The 19346-nt window shown below is 37.8% G+C and overlaps 1 protein-coding gene across 3 annotated transcripts in view; it reads right to left on the bottom strand.

Annotated features, from left to right (window-relative positions):
• Positions 1–19346, bottom strand: part of ATP10B (ATPase phospholipid transporting 10B (putative)) — a 330102-nt gene that overhangs the window by 272670 nt on the left and 38086 nt on the right. For 2 of the 3 annotated variants that reach the window (XM_057729720.1, XM_057729733.1), the window contains exon 2: positions 6578–6644. The gene's annotated coding sequence lies outside the window, so the exon portion shown is untranslated. Of the gene's footprint in view, positions 1–6577; positions 6645–15727; positions 15811–19346 lie in introns of those variants that run through there. The other variant, XM_057729726.1, reaches the window with a different exon arrangement.

Genomic DNA, 19346 nt, shown 5'->3' with positions numbered 1-19346 from the left:
TTTATATGATATTCAGTGTTCCTAAACCAGATGCAACACAGTGGTAATTACCTGCACAAATATTTCATTTGGCCTGCACAGACTTAAATTTTAGATTCATTGGCAGCATTAAACACTGGGATGCTTCTCATAATAATGTAGATTCTCTTTTTTTGTGGAATTCGACTAGCCAAAGAATTGACAACCACAGGTATACTTTTCCACCAGCCAAGTTGTCCATCGCTGAATAGCCGTTTTGGACAGGGCGTGAGTATCCCCAAACTGAACTGCTTCAGGAGGTTCTATTACCTGCCTGGTCCCTGTACCAATCTTAGTTTGCAACTTCTGTCTTTAAAGATTATACCTTCACTCCTCTTACTTTTCTTCTTAGGGTGACCCTATATAATGATAGCGTGTTTTGGAATATGTGTAGTTGTGCCTAGATTAATTTTCAATCAGTCAATTTCGCACCATCTTTTGGCCATTTTCGTGTTAATCCCAATTTTGGCTTTTCCATGACTTTCTTTCCTTCAATTTTTCTGGTTAATCCAACAGTGACTAAATAGTGAAAAATAACTCATTTACCAAATGGGATAGAAAGTCACAATTCCCTTACTATCCATTTTATTAGCTTAACAATTTTTGGTATAAAAATATGAATAAAAATATCCTCTAATTAAATTTTGACCATCACTTAAGGGAACTTGGTAGGGATAATTTACTGGGATCTATACAAAATAAGTTTTAGAATAAAATACTGCATAATGATGTTGAAAGTAAGAAATAGCCAAAATTCAAAATAGGTATTTTATAGCATCAGATCAAGTCATTAGAAGGTCACAAAAAGAGCTTGTGATTCTTTGAATAATAATTTGTTCAAATCAGTGCATGAGGGAGAACAAATTAAATAGTTTTGATATTCATACAGTAAGGACAAATTTTTATACTCTCTACTTCATGTTGTGCAATAGAATATATTTTCAATAATTTATGCCAAATAGAAGCATAACTGTTAAAGCATTTATTTTATCAATAAGGGTAAAGTTATAATATATTCACTTGTATAGGGTAGTGGGTCTCAAAACTTTTGCAATCAGTGTTCCTTTATACTCTTAAAAATTATCTAGGATTTTTTTTGTTTATGTATGTGATATCCATCTATACTTACTGTATTAGAAACTTAAAATTAGAAAAACCTAAATTTATTCATTTCTTTAAAATAATATGTATTACATGTTAATATGTAACATTTTAACAAAAAATAACTATTTCCTAAAACAAAAAAGTGAGAAATTTTTTATATCTCATTAGCATTTGGATTAGTAGAAGACAGTTGGATTCTCATATCTGTTTATCCATTCATTCTGTTGCATCATTTTGTTGTGTTTGAAACACATGAAGAAAATCCAGCCTTATACATAGTTATAAAAGGGAGGACTCATGGATTCCCCCAAAGGAGCTTAGAGAACAGTGCTTAGTTTTATGTGTTGACCTGGCTATGCTACGGTCCCTGGTTATTCAATTGAGCCCTAGTCTAGGTGTTGTGAAGGTATTTTGTAGGTGTGATTAAAGTCCATAATCAGTCCCCTTTAATAGGGCCTGATTTGATCAGCTGAAAGGCCTTGGAAGCAGAGCTGTGTCTTCCTTGAAGAACAAGAAAAAATTCCATCTTCAGACAGCAGCTTCAGCTCATGCTTGAGAATTCCAGCCTCGCCTGCTCAATGGCCTACCCTGTGGATGTCACACTTGCCTAGCCAGCCCAATGATGGATCATGTAAGCAAATTCCTTGCAGTAAGTCTCTTAATATATATCCCCTACTGTTTCTGCTCCTCTGGTTGAACTCTGATACACGGACCCCCTAGGGGTCCTCAGACCACACTGTAAGAATCACTGATACAAGATATACTTTACAAAGCCTTTGCTATCACTTACTTAACTGGATTAACATAATACGAGGCTGAGTCAAAAGTTATCCATACTCTGGCTATAGAATTTACAGAAGTTTTCATGCAGCCAGAATGTGGATAATTTTTGACTCTCCCTCGTAATTCTATAAAGCCAGAAAGGCAGAAATCATCACTTGTATCCTCAGAGATGACATTTCCTGATTTCTATTGCAGTGCTTCTATCCTTCAGCACAATAACCTTCAATATATTTGCAAGTATACAAACAGATCTAGACATTCATATTAATACACACATGCCACAAAAAAATTCCTTAGAACAAGTAGGTAGGTTGTGGGTTTCCTAAGGGAAAGTGATACAGAAGAAACATAGGGCTTTATTTTATGCTCAAGCAGTTTATAATTTAGCTGGGAGAAATAAGATTACTCACTCCTGAAGATATGAGATTTAATGAAGTAATTAGGATGTTGATTCTTTTTTTTTTTTAAGCTCTTTATTGGAATATAATTGCTTTACACTCTTGTACCAGCTTTTGAGGTACACCAAAGTCAATCAGCTGTATTTATACATATATCCCCATATCCCCTCCCTCCCCTGACTCCCTCCCATCCTCCCTGTCCTGGCCCTCTAAGGCATCACCCATCATCCAGTTGGTCTCCCTTTGTTATACAGCAACTTCCCACTAGCTATCTATTTTACAGTTGGTATTGTAAATATGCCTATGCTACTCTCATTTTGTTCCAGCTTCCCCTTCGCCACCCCCCCCATCCCAACCCCATGTCCTCCAGTCCATTCTCTGCATCTGCATCCTTATTCTTGCCCTGTCACTGGGTTTATCAGTACCATTTTTTTTAGATTCCATATATATGAGTTAGCATACAGTATTTGTTTTTTCTCTTTCTGGCTTTATTTCACTAGGGCATTGATTCTTTATCAATACTTTTTTAAGCACTGGGCACTGGAATAGGGTCACTTTCATCTTATTCAACTATATCTACTAGGAAATGGACCCCCCCACCCCATATTTGATGGCCCCACTGGTCAGTGAGTTTATGGAAGACAGGGATAGTGACCAACCAGCAGGTGCTTAGTAATAATCACCTGTTCATTGAATGACTGAGGATGCCAAGAATGGGTGCAGTACATAAAAGTGAAAAGAAAGAGCACAAGTGGAAAAGTTGGGAGAAATGGAAAAACCAAAGCGCTCAAAGATGGAATATGACTTTTAATAAAAGAATAAAGAGGAAAATGAGCTGGAGAAAAAGGTGTAAGGATGTGTTTTAAAGAGTAACAAGAATATTTTGAGAACAAGTGAAAGGTTTCCATTTAATGAAAGACTGGCCAAGGAGTCTGTGTTTCATGAGGAAGAAGAGGCAGAATAGTATCACGGCTGAGACTATAAACTTTAGTCAGATAGATGTGAGTTTGCGTCTTAGTTCCGTCATGCACCAGCTATGAAATCTTGGATGAATTACCTAACCTTCGTGGGCCCGTTTCCACAACCGTGAACTTTGAGAGTTACTGTGAAGATCAAAGAAGTGTATGTAAAGTACATCACATGGTGCCTAGCATACAGTAAATGCAATGAGTGTTGCTCCCATAATTATTAATATTACTACTGCTATCATCATTAATCCTGGAGGCAGCAAGCAGCCCATGGGAGGGTTTTAATTGGGATGGTGATATGGAAGCACCAGTCAATTTTGAAAATATATTTGATGTTAGTTAGAATGAATCATTAGGGGGAAATACTAGAGCCAGAACAATCAGGAGGTTACCTTAATAGTCCAAGCACAAAAAAAGTGACAGAGATAAGCAACATCCAAGCCCAAAGCTCCTTCCACTGGATCATCCTATACACAATAGACTGGACTTTTGCAGTTTATTATTCTAAACAGGATCAAAAAGTCTCTTCTTAAGAACAACTGGGAAAAGAGAAACTGTATAAAATTTTGCAAGCATATTTAATTTCAGTATATCTTGATCAAATTTAGGGGAGAATTTTAGAAGTTGAAAGTTGTAACTTTTAGAGATTGTCAAACTCTCTGACATACCTATTTGGCTTTCAAGTTCTTCCTGCTTACATGGCAAATTAAGTAAAGGTTCCCAGAAAATGAACTGCCAAGGAGGCACCAATCTAGGCTGATAATAACAAAAAAACTGCTTACAAGTCACAAAAATATCTTTGTGTATGTCTAGGATCTTCTAAGAGTTGTATATAGCTGGATATGTAAGTATCTACTGAGCTTACAAATGGTGACAATTCACACTCAATGAAATCCATCTGTTAATATCTGGGTACACTGGTCATAAAGTCAATAGATGACAGGTAAGTGTAATAGGAGCTGAGTAGGAGAACTCACTTGCCAATCTATAGTACTGGTCTTTTTATGTCTGTATCCAAGAAGTAATAACAACATCTTCTAATTTTCAAGAAAGTTCTTGGTCTTAGTGTGAGGTTTAATCTTTATTTTTGGTGCAAATCAAAACTACAATGAGATACCTCCTCATACCAGTCAGACTGGTCACCACTAAAAAGTCTACAAATAACAAACACTGGAAAGGGTGTGGAGAAAAGAGAACTCTCCTACACGGTTGGTGGGGATGTAAATTGGTGCGGCCACTATGGGAAAAATTATGGAGGTTCTTCAAAAAACTAAAAATAGAGTTGCCACATGATCCAGCAAGGCTACTCTTGGGCATATATCCAGAAAAAACTATAATTCAAAAAGATACATTCATTCCTATATTCATAGCAGCACTATTAATAGCCAAGACATGGAAGTGACCTAAATGTCCATCAACAGATGAATGGGTAAAGAAGATGTGGTACATATATACGATAGAATATTACTCAGCCATTAAAAAGAATGAAATAATCCCACCTGCAGCAACATGGATGGACCTAGAGGTTGTCATACCGAGTGAAGTCAGACCAAGACAAATACCACATGATACCACTTATATGTGGAATCTAAAATATGATGCAAATGAACATATGTATGAGACAAAAACAGACTTACAGATATAGAGAACAGATCTGTAGTTGCCAAGGGGGAGGGGAGTGGGGGACAGATGGATAAGGAGTTTGGGATTAGCAGATGCAAACTATTATACACAGAACAGACAAACAACAAGGTCCTACCTTACAGTGCAGGGAACTATATTCAATATCCTGTGATAAACCATAATGTAAAAGAATACGAAAAAGAATATATATATATGTGTAAAACTGAATCACTTTGCTGTACAGCAGAAATTAACACAACACTGTATATCAACTATACTTCAATAAAATTTTTAAAAAATCCTATTTTTGAACACACAGCGAACTGAGCCTCTTCCTGAGCAACTTGCTACATAGCAGAATGTCAGTAGGCTGAATCTCAGGTTTTTCTCAAATTATACAATTTTAATAATCTACGCACACAAATCTAAAGATATGCGGATCTCCATACCTAATACTTTTGACTTGGTTCGAGAGGTAGATGACAAATAGTACACAACATTCAGCAGAATTATGATGTACCTGCTTTCTTAAAGTGGAATTTCTAGTCACAGCTGATTGGCACACATGTGCCTGTGTTTGAGTGTAATGGATGTGAATCCCCTTTTCAAAAGAATCAGAAGTTTGCCTTGAGCATTTGTGCAGAAATCACTGATTGCAATAGGTAGTCTAGGAGTATAAAGGAAAAAATAAAGACACTAAGTAAGAGCCATTGCATAGTTGTCTTTGTATATGATTTTCTCTCCATCGAATGCTAGTACTCAAGCTGACCTTCCAGGTGGAAGGGATGGACTGTCTCAGAGCCAAACATGGATCGTTGTGCAGGCCCTGTGCTTTTCTAACAATACACATTTGCAAGGTGGCTGCTTGGGACAGAGGTGGAGTGAGACCTGGGAAGAGAGAGAGATGTGATCTTCATCTAGAAATAAAAGCCTTGCATAAGCTAGATGTACTGATCAGCAGTGTGTGTGGCTCATCACTTGCTTTGATTTCTAGGTGAGAGGTAACTAGGAAGCAATGAACTTGCAATAACAACTGAAGATGAAATAGGGCCTCAGATTTTAAGTGATCCAATATTAACGCATCACAGATAAAGCAGGGACTCAGGAAGGTTAAGGAGGGTTATGAGTCAAGGTCACAACCAGGACTATTTTATAACTTCTAATCCACTATATATTTGCCACTTCACACTGTCTCAATGAGGTCACCATGATCACTGTATTTTTACCCAACTGTTTTGTACCCATCTACTTTCACAAAAAGGGAAATTTATTGGCTCACAGAACTGCAATGTCCAGAGATCCAAGAGCTCCAACAACTGCATGTTTTAGGCTGGCTTTCTCCACGTGGTGGGCCAGATGGCCTTTGGAAATTCCAGACACACATGCTGACTCAGCCTAGAAGCCTCACTGGAAAGTCTTTCTTGACACGTTTCATTTTGCCAAAGTCCCAGGAAAACCTCTGATTGGTTCACTCTGGATTGGGTACCCACCCCCACAAGCCCATGTACATACTCTGTGCCAAGGTCTTTTAACCACACTGAATATATTATTCATAAGAAAATAGGGTTATCTAATTAGAAGGAAGTCAGGGATCCTAAATTGGCACAAGCAACAACTATATATTATAATCGTATTTCAAAAGTGAAACCTCATGGAAGGAAATATCTAAAAACAGAAACTTACCAAGCACAGGAATACCAATTATGGAAATGGTGATGCCTTTCTTCTTTAAAATAATTTGTGCCAATATCTGTAATGACAAATATGAAGAATCTTATTTCAGGAGATGAAAGATTGATTCACTATGGCTTACATCACAATAATTGAGTTTATACACACTCAACATAAAATATTTTATATTCCTTGCACAGTGTCTGCCATTTAATGAATGCTCATTTCCATTCTTTGCACATTTGCAATTGTTAGCTTGATTTGTGCCAAGGCCACTGTCATCACCTTTTATCACCACAGACTGTCAGCGTCATTCATGTTATGAAGTCTCCGTTAAAAGACAAAATAGACTATAAGCTGTTCCATATTTTTGGTTTTCAACGTTTGAGTTTTTGGATGCCACGATTCCCAGAATGGCCTATTTGCTCTGTGATTTCACAGCATGTATTCTTCACCCTCCTTACACTTCAGTGGGACTTGCATTATTCTGATTTTCTTTTCAATTTCAATCCACATGAACTTTGGTTTTTAGGTCTTTGAGAATTTCATGATACAGTTGGAATTGTGTCATCTGGTAACACTAGGCTTCTACAATGTTACTCTGGAGGTTAATCATAGACTTAAATGCAGCACAAATTGTTAAGAAATTATCACTTGTCTAATTTCAGTAGAGACCAAAGAGGTAGTGTGTGATCATGATTAGAAGCTAGGGCTTTTAAGTTAAATAGTTTTGAGTTCAAATCCTGACTTCTAGTTGCCTTCTTAAGCAAGTTACTTTACCTCTTTAAGACTTAGTGACCTCACCTATAATGTGGGACAATACCACCTCCTAATTCATAGGTAATTCATGTAGAGTGTGTGGTACCCTTTGAACTCTAAATACAGATTAACCATTATTATGACAGTCATTATAAAATAATTTATGTGTGGCCAATAAAGAACAGAAAGAGCACCTGCTGCAGCTATAAGTACAAAATGAAGACACAGACATTTGTGAATGCTGATTTTATTGATAGACATCTTTTACTTTTGTCCAAGAGGCCTTCCCAAATTTCTTTATTCTCATTGGTCCACCTCCTTTTGGATTCTTTATAATCACAAACAACTTTTTCCCCCAACAGCTTTGAGGTATAATTGACAAATAAAAATTGTATATATGTAAGGTTCACAAAATGATTGTTTAATATACGTATACATAGTGAAATGATTACCACAATCAAGCTAATTACCACCTCCATCACCTCATGTAGTTACCATTTTTTGGTGTGTGGTTAGAACACTTAAGATATACTCTCTTAGTGACTTTCTGGTAAACAATACTATATTATTGGGAAAAAAGCTGACTCCATTGTGGGTCTTTTATAATGTTCATTGCTTCTTTGGATTTAATTTCTATTTTCTTATCATCTGCCCTATTTTTTTAATATCTGAATATTATATGAAATATTTTAAAACTAGCATAAATCCTAGTATGATATTATTTTGCTTTTAACCAAACTTTATGTTAATTTTTTTCTGGGTGGAGGCTAGGGACAATATAAATCTGGAAAATAAAAAATTAATTTATAAAAAAAAAATAAGCAACCCAATTCACAGCAAACCTCAAAAAAAAAAAAAAACAAAAACAATACTATATTATTAACTTTAGTCACCTTACTGTGTATCAGATCCTCAGAACTTACCCATAATTAGAAATTTCTACCCTTTGACCAACATCTCTCCATTTTGCCTGATTATTTTCATTGTTTTTTGTTTGTTGGTTTTTTTAGGATAAGAAATTAGGACAGATCACCAGCAGATACAGAGTTCTGTGTGACTCTTGAATGTCTCTCAAATCCATTCATTTCTTCCGTTTCTACTGCTTGAGTCCAGGGTACCTCTTCTCTTGCCTACACCCTGTTGTTCGCGCTGCTGCTGTGCTCACATCCTGTGGTGAACATCATTGTTCCTGGTCACCAACAGTCAGCCCTCCTCTACTCTTGGGCATTTAGGAGGATCGCCCTTTCCCAGACCTTAAGGAAACTCATGGCCATGTGACTTGTTGTAGCCAATGATGTAAGAGTGAATGTGACCCATGATGCTTTCAGGTGGAAGCATTTGAGCTGATGTGTGTGGTTCTCCACGTTCTGTCCTTGTTGACATGACCACCAACCTTCCCAATGGCAGAACGTTTGTCAGCCAGAGTTGCAGAGTGAGGACAATTGGAACAGAGCAACAAATGATGCATGAGCAAGGAAAAAAGCTTGTTTCACAAACACAGTCTAACTGCTAATTACAGACTGCTTGGAACGTGAACTGTGGCACAGTATTCTCTCCGACTGAAATTTAAGCAACTTTTCTGCAGGAATTACACCTTGGTTCTTATACAGTCTTTGTATCACCATCCTGAGCTTAGTGTAAGGAGTCAATAAACACTTGTCAATGGACTGACCAGGGAAAGGAACTTTATTCTCTCCTCCAATTCTTTTAAATCAAATTGGATTGTTTATGTAAGTTAGCAGTTGGCTTGCATACAGTTAGCATAGGTGTATGGACTGGGATGAGAACCCCTCTTAAACTGTTCTGAAACTCCTCAAGCCCTCCTTTTGTATGGATGTGTCTAAGGCCCATAAATCCCAAACTATGATTCACTCACTCACAGGAGCCCAAATAAACCTATGCTTTATTTCTGTTTCTTATATGCCTTTTAATATTCTTCTTTTATCAAAGATATGGAAGGAGAAAGGTAATAGAGGATGGACTTTCTGATAACTTAGCTGTCATCTTTAACATCATGGTTTGGCCTAAGGCTGGAACATTCAACCCATGATTATGAACAGTGGTATATAAAGTGTCTCCTGAAACTTTGGGCCAAGAGCAGAAGGTTCTGGGTACCAGAGTGTCACATTTTTAGTGAACTCAAGTATTTGATTCATCCAGTGAGATGTGTCCTTGATGCCTTTCCTGAATAGCATGGTGGAGGCAGAGGTATCAGATGTAAGGGGATCTCAGATTGTACTTCAACAGGAAGAAAAGCCCAGGCGCCAAATGTTTGCTAGGGACACTTTTTACCCAAATAGCCTTGGGAAAGACTTCCAAAACCTTGTTCAACAACCCCAGAATTTTTCTCCATTCTACTACTCCTCAAAAGCCAGCAGCCCCAAATTCTTGCTGTCACTTCTTTGTCACTTCCATTACTCGTCTCCTTCACTTTGCCATCTGTATATCCTATCCATGTGAGTCTTGTTTCTGATTTCCAGGGTCTGCCTTGACTTTTGGTGCCTGTGCAGGGTATGAATCCCATCTCTGCAATCACATCAGTAATATCAGATAGAGACTCCCCAACTGTATGTCCATAAATGGCCCTCCCCACAATTCTCCATTGTAACTAACTTTGAATTGGGCCAAAGAGTATAGGATGACAGGCCCATCTTTGATTTTTCATCAGCCTCAGCAGTGATTAATAACCCATTATCCTTGTTAGCTTTTTGTTTTTCCTGGTAAATTCTGGGGAAAGAATCCATTCAAGTTAGTTTTATAAGACCCAGGGTCATATTACTATATATTCTCACTTTTTCACATGTGGTGCCTCGTACACTTGATACGTACCTTTAATGAGTATTTTAATCTCCATTATTTAATTTACAGGGTGGTACACAATAGATGGCATCTTAGAACTCAAGGTATATGGTAACATTACTCATATTAGAGGTTCTCAAGTACACTTTGTGGCTTTATCTCCTTATTTCACTGCATATATGCCATTTAACAGAGCTAAGGGGTGATATCCCTAAGAACTGCAAAAGCCAACCAAACCCTGAGCATTCCAGACTAGAGGAGTGTTGACCCTGGTTTGCACAGACATGTCTGGCTTGCCCTGTGAAGCTTCTGCCCAGAAACCACAAAAACCTTTCCTCATCAGGAAAAGCTGCCGGACCATCACTACATCTAGGATGGAACAGCAGCTAATTTTACACAAAAAGTCAGTGACTTTTTGACTTTCTGCTCAAATTCTCCTGGCTTCCCAATCAATTTGAACATGTTGACTAGTTGGTTATTTTCTCAGGGAAAACTCCATTTCATCTGATCCCATTTATTCTTTTTCTCATGCTTAAATTTGCAAGGAAACATCATCATAGGATTTGCAATGAGGCTTTACTTAATTTCCCTGTCTGCACTCATCATTTCACTTGCTGAAACCACTGCTATGAAGTTTATGAGTTTCTTTAGACAAAAACATGTACACCAAAAAAAAACCCCCACCAAAACGTTGCATCTTTTCCAACAACCTCATTCTAAGGCATACAGGCCTGTGATAAAAAATTCATATCCCAATATGAAAACATGCTATCTAAAACTTGTTTTACTTATATAAAAAAGGCATAACTATCTCTGTGATCTGGAAGTCAGAGGTTGAATTATCGTAAGTTTATACAGAAATGTTTTTCTCCTCAACAAATCAGCTACATGGTACCATCCTAAACTTTGGAAAGGTAAGTGACTTTTTCTAAGACCTGCAAATTGGTAAGGACTAGCATTTATTGGGATTAAACATTAGGCATGGCTTTAAATTCCCAGGAATATTTTGTGAGGAGAATCCTGGAACTCACACCACTATACCTATTCAAATTAAGAGAATAAAGATTTGGGGCCCTCAGTAGTGGAGGAGCTAGGGACATACCAATACCCACCCAGTCTACAATTATTCAATTGCATTAACTAAGCAAGGAAGCCAAGCGATTCCTGTAAGGGTTAAATAAGTATCAACCACTGGGGAGTCACTGAGGTTATGAATATGCATTGAAATTGATTCACACAGACCTGGCTCTAATTTCACTTCTGCCACATTTTCCTGTGTCTGACCTTGTAAAACTACTTAATCTCTTAACCTTAAGATATTAGTCTTAAGTTTCTTCTGAAAAGTAAGCAAAATAATAGCTATTTTACATGATTATAAATTTCCTCTCACTATATATCTGTCTCGTGTGTGTGTATATACATATCGGGCATAATGGCAGTTGTTGTTATCACTACACTCTACCCAATCCAACTGTAAACTCAAATACTCTATCTAATAGCTCTCATTTCCCCCATCAATATGAGAATTGGACAATCTAATTCATCTCCTAGGCTACCATCATTTATTATCTCACCCTTACTTCCTGTTTGGTTAAGAGGAGTTGAGAGAGTAGGACTAACCATAAAAATCATACAAATGCCTAATTTCAAGGAAATAGTGCCTCTGGGGCAGAAAATAGTCCTATAATTGCCTATTTTTTCAGTTGGAAAAAGAAAAGTCTGAACAAACCTACACACAAAACATTCCACTTAAGATTCTTCCTAGTACCTCCTTCATAAAAACCTCCTGCAAATAACTGGCATAGAAATAAAGAATCATATTCAAAGATGGGTAATCACAAAGAAAACACCATAAAAGTTGTCACTTTTATAGATACTCTGAAGAGCAAAAAGGAAACGGAACAGGAAAAACAAGTGAAAATATTGAACATTCAACAACAAAAATACTGCCATGGAGAAGATAATCAAATTTCACAGTGAAAACCATACCACAAACCACCTCATGAAACAATGATCATTAAAATCCAGAGATCAAGTCAGAACTCTAGGACCTAGAGAAGTATTGTAAGAATACAAAAGGAAAAGAAAAGAAAAGAAAAAAAAGTAGAGCTGGTTGGTCTAAGGAAGGAAATGGATGATAAAACTGAAGCCAACAAAAAATGAATCTGAACTGGGAAGCAACACAAGGGAGAACAAAAACTGCTATAAATGTAGTAAACCACAGAATACTAGAATGGGAAAAGCAAGTTAAAAAGAATTAGTGAGAGGAATTACTAGTATCAAAGACAAATGGGATTATCCAAGATGTGTATAATTGGAGCCCCTGATGAAGAAAATGGAAAGATGCAACTAAAGCAAATGTTAACAATAATAATTAAAGAAAATTTCTCAGATGTAAAGAAAGACTTGAATATAAAGTTTGAAAGGACACTCTATATTCCAGGAAAGAAATAGCACAGAATGGCCAACATTATGACATACCCTAAAAAAGTTACTAGATGTCAAAGATAAAAGGGGAGTCCATTGGGCAAAGGGAAAACAATTCAAGCCCTGGAAAAGTAGGGAAATAGCTTCAGCAAGTGCTGAGAGACAGGCTGCATTGAGCCAAACTATTTTGAACATGCAAAAACTTAGGGAGTAAATTTTCAAAGAGTCTTTATTGAAAAAATCTATTGGAGGAAAAATTTCAACCCATTCATATATGATTGTAAAAATTACAGCAAAAAGACTTATGGAGAGGACTGAATCTATCTAACTATGGGACTGAGCCTAAATGTCATGCAGGGATAGTTGTTTCAGGGCAGAATATACATTTTATTAACTTTGACAAAAGCTGGGAAAAGAGGGATAAATGAGAACATGTCATATAAATACAGTGATTTTCTCACATTTTATAGTTGAGAATTTGAGCACTAGAAGGATAACAGAACAAAAGGAAACAACCTGGCAAAGATAATACTGGAAACTGAAATTGGGTGGAATAGAGGGAAAAAGAGAAAATACAGTAGTTTTATTATTGCTTATGAAAGAAAGTTGATAGATACTACATAAAGAAATAAAATTAATAGTTACTACTCATGTCATACTTAATACTAAAACATAAGTATAAACTTTTCAAATTATCAAAACAAGTACACAGAAAAACAAAATGGAGACTAGATTATAGAATTTAAAAAAAATGAATGAAAGCTCACATGCCCTTTACATCAAGCATATTGAAAGAGTAGATATCGCTACTTTCCTATGTTAGATCAGTTGTGTTTATATGGTCCGACAATCAGTAAAATAAATTTCACTTAAGAAATTAATGGGACTTTTCCCTTGAGGTTCTCTCAGAAAAATCTCAGAATATTAAAAGACAGATAAACTTTTTATTTGTGCCTGAAATTAGGTAACATTTTCATTAACCCATCAGCTAAATAACTATTCCCAAAGGCAGCTTCTTTAATAAAAAGACCACATTTTCTTCAAATTGCCAGAAGACTATTTTAAGTGTACATTTGGGCGTGTGGTATATTGAATAATAGTGATGAGGTTTGTTATTCCAACAAGGAACGGCAGTTTTTAGAAAGTAGAGTGGTACTACATTTCCAGGCCTTCTCTCTTCCAGTGGGATTGGTAAAGAGAGATGTCTGAGTTTGCTAGGGCTGCTATAACAAAGTACCATATGTGTGGCTTACACAGAAGCTTATGGTCTTACAATTCTAGAGGCTAAAAGTTCCTGATCAAGCCATTAATAGGGTTAGTTCTTTCGGAGGGCTGTGAGAAAAGAATCTTGTCCATGCTCCTTTCCTAGCTTCAGTATTTTGTTGGCCACCTTTGATGTGCGTTGGCCTATAGACCCATCATCTTGATCCCTGCCCTCATGTTCACATGGCATTCTCCTGTGCACGTCTCTACACACACATCTCTTCTTTGTATAAGAACATTCATGTATTGGCTTAGGAGTCCACCTACTTCAGAATGACCTCATCATAACTTCATTACATTCACATGACTATTTCCAACTGAGGTCACATTCTGAGGTACTGGGAGTTAGGACCTCACACATAAATTTTGGGGAGCCACAATTAAACCTGTAGCAAGACAGAAAAGAAAGTGGTGGCTCTGAAATGGTAGAGCAGACCATCCAACCTGTCAAAGGAGACAAAACCAAATTGGATGCCCATTAAAATTAGGCATCATTGCTGGTATACATGTTGAATGTCACTGGCACTTCTTGCAGTTTTCTTACCTACCAAATAGATGATTCTGCTTAGTGATAGTCATCAATGATATTGAAAGAAGGTCGATGAGTAAATCAGAGTATCAGAAGAAGAAATTAAAATCCAAATCCAAGCACCTTGATACTAGGACATCTAATCAGTGAATGAAAAACTTCCTGACTTTGTAAGACTTTCAGATTTACTAACAGTCCATTTTTCTGTCTAGCATGTTGTTTATAAGCAACCTTATATTATGAAATAAGCATAATTCACTGCTGCTGGACCTAATCAAATCTTCCAAAACCTCATCAGTACTATTAATTCCTCACAGAGACACACACGCTCTGTGCTGGGGCCAACTATATTGCAACAATTCTTTGTTGGTAACAAAGGGTGCAGGTGTGTGTGGCTTGATGTTCTACCTGCTGAGATGTGCAGACAAGCAAAGAGCTTTCGTAGCTTCCAGGTAGCAACAAACCTCTGTCCCAGAAATTTTAGCTTCAGTTAATTGACCAATATTTTCCAAGGTGGGGGAATGCTACTTAAAAGGGTTTTGGGATGCTACTTAAAAGTGGTGACGTAACACTGATGTTCATAATGAGAGTTTTCTTTTTTAGTTTCATTTTGTATTGAATAATCAAAAGAACTGGCTATCTCAATTTGGTGCTAGTGTGACATTCATTAATACATCCTAATCTTCCTCGTAACACAAAGGAAGATACCACAGCTCTAAGTTTTAGTTTTGTTTATCTAGACTGATGTTACTTTTAATTATGTTTATTTTATCATTACTATCTAGTTATGGTGTTTGATATAAATATTCCCTTTATGGAAGGGACAAGTATTTTTAAAATAAATTTAAAAGTCAATTAAAAAAACCTACAAAATAAGAAACAGTCATGGAGTTAGGCAAACATTTGAAAGGTGGCATGCAAGTAACTAAAATTTGGGAACTAATGAATTAATTCTTTCATTTATTCTGAAGGTATTTGCATACAGGAACAAAGCATTCCACTGGATATTCAATAAATGTATTTGGTTGCAGGAAAAAGTTATCCTTCGCACTCAAATTTGCATGCTTTGGTTGGGCAGAAAGGAAAAAGAAATCTAACAAATCTCTTTTTTTGCTGGAATAGAGCAAGGGCCAAATTCCAACCACCTTTGGAGCTGGTGGCAAGGCCTCCTCCTTCCTTTCTGTTTTTATCCCTGGCTTCCCTGTTTTCCATTATGTTTGATCCCACAAGCCACCTCTGATCCTTTTGGGAATAGGCAGAGTATATAAAAAGGAAGGTGATTAATCAGTATTTGTTGAATAAATGAATACGTAAGTGAATGAATAAGTAAACAGAGAAAACAGATGAACTGAGAGGGAGAATTGCAAAGCTCTGATTGTTCTTACCTCTCCTGTTTTAATAAGGACGGTTGATTCAAGGAGCACACTGTGATTCTAACAAGGAAGGTAGCACCCTGCATGGCCCAGATGGGCACCGTGGAGTCTGAATAGGCAGGAAATTAGAGAAAACACTTCTTAGTGAGTGTTTGTCTTCCCTCCAGATGCGTTGGAGGGCTGGCTGATAATCCCAGATGGACCCAGAAATGACTTTCCAGGCAAGTCAGAGGAAACTGAAGCTTATGGTCACCTTGGCTAAACCTCAGATTAAATGCGTTGATGCGTAATTTGTAGGAATCATGAAAATAAAAGCCCTGGGTGTTGGTGGAAAGTTATAAAACCCCATTTGAGTGGGAATCCAGGCTGAATTAATAAAAGAGAGAAAACATGCCATGTCTTTGTTCTCTGCACAGGAAGACCATCACATTGAAAGCTTTTCTGGGGGACAACAGAAAATCTCTGGTGGCCTTGTGGAAGTTTTCATCCTAGTTGATGGGATGATTCATAGGCTGTTGGAGAAAATATCTGTTGCAGAGCAAATAGAAACATGAGTGAATTTAACCTATTTGCTCTTGACTCTCTAGCTTTTAGCACTTCTTCCTTTGTAATATAGTACTATACGTATATGTCCTCCCCTCCTTCTAAATTGCACTCTGCCCAAAGGCAGGATCTATTTCTTGATTCACTTTTGTAGTCTCCATGGTACCCATTATCTGAGATATAATAGGTGCTCAGTATGTATTAAATGTATGAATGAAAGTAGATATTTGAAAATTGCTACAGCTGTTATTTAAATTCTTATCCATGAATGTTTGAATGCTTTCCGTGAACCAGAAAACTTTTCATCACTGGGAGAAATTTAAAAAATCAGTACAAAAACCTCACTTCTAAAGACGTTTATAGACCTGAGGCTGGTATAGCCATGAACATTAGTAACATTTTTACAGCTGAGATCATAAGAAACAAAGTGAGAGCGGGATATGGCCAAGGGATGTAGGCGCACAGAGAAAGAGGAATCAGACTGGGGATTGCTTAGGGTGGAGATAGGGGAAGGAGCATTCGTTGAAGGCTTTGAAGGATGAAATTCTATAGGTGTAGGTAACTCTGGAGAAGGACTTCCCAAGGGAAAATTACACCCCAGACAAAATCTTGAGATGGGATAGAACAGAGTTTGTTTTGGGGTACTGGTAGTTTAGAGGGGATATAATAATGTTCACAGTATAAGGATGTGTGTGTGTGTGTGTGTGTGAGAGAGAGAAGGAGGGAGAAGGGAAGAAGAAGAGAGAGAAAGATAAAGAATCAAGGAGTTAAGGCCATTTGGGCACAGATTTCACAGAGTCTTAAAAACTGGGTGAAGCCATTTGGATTTAACTAAATAATGAAGGTCATGGAGCAGGGACATGGCACAATCTCAGCTGCTCTTTAGGATCTGGACACAACAATGAGCTCATCTGACCAACAAATCTAGGCAAGATTTACTAACGCCCCCTCCTCCAGGGTCATTCTTGTCCTTCCTGGTATCACAGGTGCACCATATAAAAGGAGACTCCAAAAGATGAGAGCTAGCTCAAGGAATGGCTCCCTGCTGGAATTTCATCCCAACAAGAAAGAATAACATTACAGGGAAACAGTGGGGGAGTCCTTCTAAAGCACAAGGCACATTTGTCCCTATTTGAGGGGCTATTTTTTTTTTTTTTTTAAAAAGCTTCCCTTGAACATATGCCCTTAAAGAGAATGACCTAAGCGTTCATTTTTACTTTTCAGCAGGAAATGTATTCCTGCACAATCAAATACCTAGAATTGATGCGAGAAATCTCTATTTCACAAAGGAATGTCAGCTGATAAGCATAGAATGAGTGACAGAATTAGAAAAAGCATCTGCCAGCTCTAATGTAATTGATTCCGACATGAATTTTCAATTGGTGTTAAAACTATTAGGTGAATGGAATTACAAGCACGCAGTGAACAAAACGCAAGAGAGATCTCATCACTCCTTGGATCAAAGCTCGGCATTGGCCCCCTTTCACTCTGAGTAAGAGCCCAATTCCTCACAGAGGCCCCGAGGTCTCACACCATCTGCCTCCTTTCCTTTTCTAGAGTCAGCCTCACTGTGATCCCCTCGCTCCTGTAACATCAGCCGCACTGACCTCCTTGCTGTTCTTTGGACAGACGGACCCAGTCACACACCCTCCTCAAAGTCTTTTGCTCACTGTCCTCGAAGTCTGGATTCCTCTTCTCCCAGGTATCTGCATGGCTAAGTCTTTTCTGATACAAATCCCTAATAAGAGTCAACTTCCCAACACTGTGTTTACAAATACACCCACCCCGTTGCCACCCTCAAACACTTCCAGCCTCTGTCACTCCACTCTCTGCTTTTCCCTACTCGGCATCTACTAACTGCTAACCTATGATATGATGTACTTATGTTGGGAGACAGAGGTTTTTGTCTTTTGTATTCTGCAAAAATTCCAGGCATCTAGAATAGCACCTGGAATGCGGTAATTGCTCAAATATTTGTTTAATGCATTGAATACAAACCTAGGGGCAAAGGAGTCTTTTGTGAGTCACCCTTGATAAGTGGCTCCTGCACTGCCCATGTGCACAGTGGGACCACAGATCACAAGTAGGGACTGGCCTCCGTGTACACGAAGAGGCAACCCTTGCCCGTGGGCATTTATTGCCATAAATATGTGAGAAGTGCTGCCTAATTAGAGGATAAGGGAAATATATTAATGCTGAGAAATTAATGAGCTTGGGGAACAGAAAATCAGCGCCTCCGACAAAGGAATCTGTTAGAAAAAGAAACAGCGGAGGTCAAGAGAGAGGGCAATATCAGTTTCTGCACTTGGGCCTTTCTGCTTCAAAGATCCAGAAGTTTTGTCTCTGATAAACTTCGTTAAGAAGCCAACAGAATTCTCTCAACACCCAGGCAGCTTCTTTGAATTTTCCTCACTTCGTGAGCCATTCTAGAAACCAGCCCAGGAGATGCTGGGGAAAGAATCTTTCCTTTGAGCAGAGAATAACGCAACCTGCTTCTTCATTCTGGGGGACCTTTCTCCCAGCAGGCCAGGGTATTAGGTATAATCACCTGTCGGGAATCAGGAAGCAGAGGGGAGGAGGCAGAACTACACCGTCCAATCTCAACACAGGCTGTGAAGCCATTCCATTTTCTCTTCTATAATCAGCTTTGTTTTCCTTTGTTCCCAGGATTATGATCTTTCATGCTTTTCATTCCACCGGCTCCTAATTCATGAAGCCATGGAATGGGTGTCAGGGGTCTGAAAATTTCTGAGAACTAGACATTACTGTTAGAGTGAATAAATATCAGATTTTTGTGAACATATATAGACTATTTTTGAGATGCAGGTGTTTCTGTGAACCATGAAATATAAATCCTATTAATAGTGTTGCTGAATTCATTGACTGGTTTGTTGTAATACTCCTAACATAGGAACATTCTGTCACAATGGATCTAAACATGAAGTTGCTATTATCACAGTATTAGACAAAACCTTCTGTGGGAAAAAATAGGGTAGGGATAAATCATCTAGGTCAAGTCCATCATTTACTGCCTTAATAGGATGGAGAACCAGAGAGATGGAGAGACTTTAAGGTCTCATGGTGAAAC

This window comes from Hippopotamus amphibius, chromosome 1 (assembly GCF_030028045.1).
Source record: "Hippopotamus amphibius kiboko isolate mHipAmp2 chromosome 1, mHipAmp2.hap2, whole genome shotgun sequence".
In the NCBI taxonomy this organism is placed as follows: Eukaryota; Metazoa; Chordata; class Mammalia; order Artiodactyla; family Hippopotamidae; genus Hippopotamus; species Hippopotamus amphibius.
The sequence above is the reverse complement of the archived record's forward strand: the minus strand, read 5'-3'. Positions and strand labels throughout refer to the sequence as shown.